Genomic DNA, 4,488 nt, shown 5'->3' with positions numbered 1-4,488 from the left:
GAGGGTGGCATATTCCCCCTGACATCTCTTAATACTGTGAAATTATTCTGCCAGCCGTAGACCAACTGGGGGGTGTTTTCCCTTACTCCACTCCAAAGTCGCTTTTTAAAACAGAAACCCCGCAAATCGTCCCCCTTTCACGAGGGCCTGATCTGACACTGGTAATACAAAAGAGGTTTACATTCCACAAGAGGAAAAGAGAACCCTGCACCCAGCACCAGATGAAAGCCATCAAGTGTGTGTACACTGCTGGAATAAGACATTGTGACTTCCTTGTCTTGTTTTGAGAGCAGTGAAGTGTTTGATGTTATTCGCATCCAATGGTACCGAATACTAAATGCATTAATAAAGAGACCTTCCAAACCGGCTTTGTGTGGGCAAGAAGGCCGTTTTATTTCTCACTTGGATGCAAGCAGGCCAAATCCAAGAAAGGACAGGCGAAGTGGGTAAGGTGGGAACTGGCTGTATAGGCTGGGGTCGTTTTTTTGTTTTTTTTTAAGACGGGGTTTCACCATGTTGGTCAGGCTGCTCTTGAACTCCCGACCGCAGGTGATCCGCCTGCCTTGGCCTCCAAAGTGCTTGGATGACAGGCTTGAGCCACTACGCCCAGCCTTGGGGTAGTTTTTTTTGTGGGGGGCGGGGGTGTGTAAGATCAGTTACAGTGGTGTGGGGTAGGGACAAGGAGTCTACATGACCACAAGTTCAGTTACAATGGTGGGTCGGGGTGAAGCAGAAGAGCAGTTCAGATGACAGGATGGGTGAGAGGTATTCACATTATCATAAGAACAGTTAAGATGGCAGGGTTGGGTGAGGGGCTTGTCCGGGAAGCTCCAAGCAGGACTTCAGACTTTCAGGCTCCAGGCTTGCATATGGAGACCTGACATTTGACCTAGAAATAGGCTGCATTTCTAATCTGCCCAGAGGCTCAGATATCTATGTTCATTAGAAGTTAGCATCGGCCTGGCAGGGTGGCTCACATCTGTCATCCTAGCACTTTGGGAGGGCGAGGCAGGCGGATCACCTGAGGTCGAGAGTTTGAGACCAGCCTGACCAACAACTAAAAAATACAAAATTAGCCGGGCGCGGTGGCTCAAGCCTGTAATCCCAGCACTTTGGGAGACCAAGGGAGGGGATGGATCCCTTGAGGCTAGAAGTTCAAGACCAGCCTGGTCAACATGGTGAACCCCATCTCTACTAAAAGTACAAAAATTATGTGAGCGTGGTACTGTGTGTCTGTAATCCCAGCTGCTTGGGAGGCTGAGGCAGGAGAATCGCTTGAACCCAGGGGCAGAGGTTGCAGTGAGCCAAGAAGGCACCACTGCACTCCAGCCTGGACAATAGAGCAAGACTCTGCCTCAAAAAAAAAGGACAAAGGACATGAACAGACACTTCTTTAAAGAAGACATACAAGCATACAAGCAGCCAACAAACATGAAAAAATGCTCAACATCACGAATCATCCGAGAAATGCAAAGCAAAATCACAAGGAGAAACCATCTCACACCAGTCAGAATGGCTATTTTTTTCTGCCAGCTTCTTGATTTTGGACAGAATGGCTGTTATTAAAAAGTCAAAAAATAGGCCGGGCGCGGTGGCTCACGCCTGTAATCCCAGCACTTTGGGAGGCCGAGGCGGGTGGATCACAAGGTCAAGAGATCGAGACCATCCTGGTCAACACGGTGAAACCCCGTCTCTACTAAAACTACAAAACATTAGCTGGGCATGGTGGCGCGTGCCTGTAATCCCAGCTAACCAGGAGGCTGAGGCAGGAGAATTGCCTGAACCCAGGAGGCGGAGGTTGCGGTGAGCCGAGATCGCGCCATTGCACTCCAGCCTGGGCAACAAGAGTGAAACACCGTCTCAAAAAAAAAAAAAAAAAAAAAAAGTCAAAAAATAATAGATACTGGTGAGGCTGCAGAGAAAGTGGAATACGTATACGCTGTTGGTGGGAATGTGAATTAGTTCAGCCACTGTGAAAAGCAGTTTGGAGATTTCTCAAAGAATTTAAAATAGAGCTACCATTCAACCCAGCAATCCCAGTAGCGGGTATATACACCCAAAAGAAAAGCATTCTGCCGGGCGCGGTGGCTCACGCCTGTAATCCCAGCACTTTGTGGGGCCAAGGTGGTGGATCACCTGAGGTCAGGAGTTCGAGACCAGCCTGACCAACATGGAGAAACCCCATCTCTACTAAAAACACAAAACTAGCCAGCAGTGGTGGCACATGCCTGTAACCCCAGCTACTCGGGAGGCTGAGGCGGGAGGATCACTTGAACTGGGAGACGGAGGTTGCAGTGAGCCGAGGTGCCATTACACTTCAGCCTGGGCAACAAGAGAGAAACACCGTCTCAAAAAAAATAAATACAATAAAATAAATAAATAAAAAATGGGGAAATGGACCCGCAAGAAAGTGCCCGCCCCAGACAGGGGTGTCTTGTGGGAGGGGGACGCAGCCCAGGCGGGCGGGAATCGGGGCTCCCAGGGTGCGCCTGCAAGGGGCTCCTGAGCGCGCGTGCTCCGCCGGACCCCGCCCTGTTACCCTCCCCCCTCCAGGTGCACCCAGGGTCAGCTCTTGCACCTGGGACTGCGTTCCCACCAGGTAGCCCGGGCGGAGGGGCGGGGCGGGGCGGGGCCTGCCCGAGAGCCACGTCCGGGGAGGGACCAGGCGAGCGGAGGCCCCGGCACGCAGGTGGGGCAGCGGGGTCCGTGGCCGGGTAAGGCGGGCGCCCGGGGGAGGGAGCGCGCAGGGAGGGAGCTGTGTCCCGGGTGGGGGCGCCACGGGAGCCCCCGGGGCGTGCGTGGGGACGAGGGGCCCTTGGCCGGGTTGGGGACGCCCGGGCGGGCGCGACGCCACGTGCAGCCCTGGGGAGGGCTCTGGCCCGCGCGCAGCCTCCAGGTCCCGGCGGGTTCCAGACTCCCCTCCCTCCACCTCGTTTCTTCCCCGCCTCTGGTTTCCGTCCCCGCCCCCCGCCCCGTCCGGTCCCCTCACCCAGCACGCCTCCCCGCGCCCTCGCCTCTCTCTGCCTGTGTTTTGCTCTGGTCTGCTCGTGATTTGTTAGTATTTATGTTGCTGTTGAAATTACTCGGGGTAATAGATTAGATAATTAATAGTCGGGTTAAAATGGATGGAATCAAAGAGAGTAGAGTTTAATTAGGCCTTTTTGAGTAGCTACGGTAATGGAGGCTGAAATTTTGGGTTTGTGAAATGGTCTTTGGTGTAGACTTTTCTAGTCTAATTAGGTCTAGTAGAGGCGAAGCCAGATTCTGGCTCGTGAACAGGCTTGAGTGGGGGCTGAACGGTGAACCGTGGCTGAGTACAAACCTAGTATATTGGAGAAGCCTGTGATGGGCGCTGTAGTTTAAGGATGGTAGTTATGAGATGAAGCTCTGTTGCTACTAAGAGGCCTGACTGAGGTGGTCACACCCAGGGCTGTGAGCTTTCCATAGAGGGGGCTAGTTTTTTGGGGGGCGAAGCTGACTGTGTCAGCTCAAATGTTCCCTTGGGGTCTCAGGTTGGGCCGGGTCAGTGCCTGGGACAGCACCCCCCGCAAGCTCCCTCACACCAAACCTAAGAAAGAGGTAGGTCACTCTGGTTTCACAAATGAGAAAACAGAGGCCCGGGCAGGTGCTGATTCAGACTCAGGGCCCGGGGGTCTGGGTGGTTCTACACACGGAGTGGAACCCCCAGGAGTTAAAAACACGAACTTTAAACCGAGCCACTAGCAGCCTTGGGGCTCGCTAGGGAGGCGGGGAGGCCCTGCCTTTCCCTGTCCCTCAATCCTGGGGGGCCTCCTGAGAATCCTGGAGGGCTCTGCCACACCCTAGCTTGGAAATTTCCAGGCCGCCTTGGGAGAAGTGTGAAGGCCTCAGAAGGAACCACAGTCCACCTGGGGGCAGGAGGGTGTGATTGTTTGTCGGGGTGGGGACACCGACTTAGGGGTTTAGTGGAAGAGGCTGTGTGGATTCCAGAGAGCTCTGTGCCATCCCTCGCTGGCCTGTGAAATGCACTGTTGACATTTGTCCAGCTGAGAACTCAACACTTAAGCCTGCGCCAGTTCAGAAGTCCACATCCTTTGATTGGCCCCTCTGTTGGCAGCTGTAGGATCCTGTTTGTGGGCTCCTGCTTTGATTTGCTGACTAACCATTCCCCAAACCAACACAGGTGAGGGCCGTAGGGCAAAGAGGGGTATGGGATGTCCAGCTAATTCTGTGGACAGTCAGCTGCCTGGTCCCTGCCCTCAGGGTCCCAGAGTCTGGCTTCTGTGTGATGGAGAGAAGCCAAGGACTTGTGGGAGCTTAGGGAGAGCTTCCTGGAGGAGGCGGCCATTGAGCTGGAAGGTGGATGAGGTGCACGGGGAAGGGCTTGGCACCCACTGGCTAGGGATACTTCGCTTGTGAGTTACAGGTGGAAAAGTCCATGGAGTACTTGATGCAGGTGGTGGCAATTTACTTGAATAACTTCATTGGGTCATTGAAACTTTTTTTTTT

General features: G+C 53.7%; 1 protein-coding gene across 2 annotated transcripts in view; it reads left to right on the top strand.

Moving 5' to 3' along the window:
- Window positions 1-2,657: 2,657 nt before the first annotated feature.
- Window positions 2,658-4,488, top strand: part of ARHGAP8 (Rho GTPase activating protein 8) — a 96,396-nt gene continuing 94,565 nt past the window's right edge. For both annotated transcript variants that reach the window (XM_017529497.2, XM_037738908.1), the window contains exon 1: window positions 2,658-2,714. The gene's annotated coding sequence lies outside the window, so the exon portion shown is untranslated. The remainder of the gene's footprint in view (window positions 2,715-4,488) is intronic.

This window comes from Cebus imitator, unplaced genomic scaffold (genome assembly GCF_001604975.1).
Source record: "Cebus imitator isolate Cc_AM_T3 unplaced genomic scaffold, Cebus_imitator-1.0 Scaffold59, whole genome shotgun sequence".
NCBI classification, from domain to species: domain Eukaryota; kingdom Metazoa; phylum Chordata; class Mammalia; order Primates; family Cebidae; genus Cebus; species Cebus imitator.
Note: the sequence above shows the minus strand (reverse complement) of the source record. Positions and strands in the feature narration are given on the sequence as shown.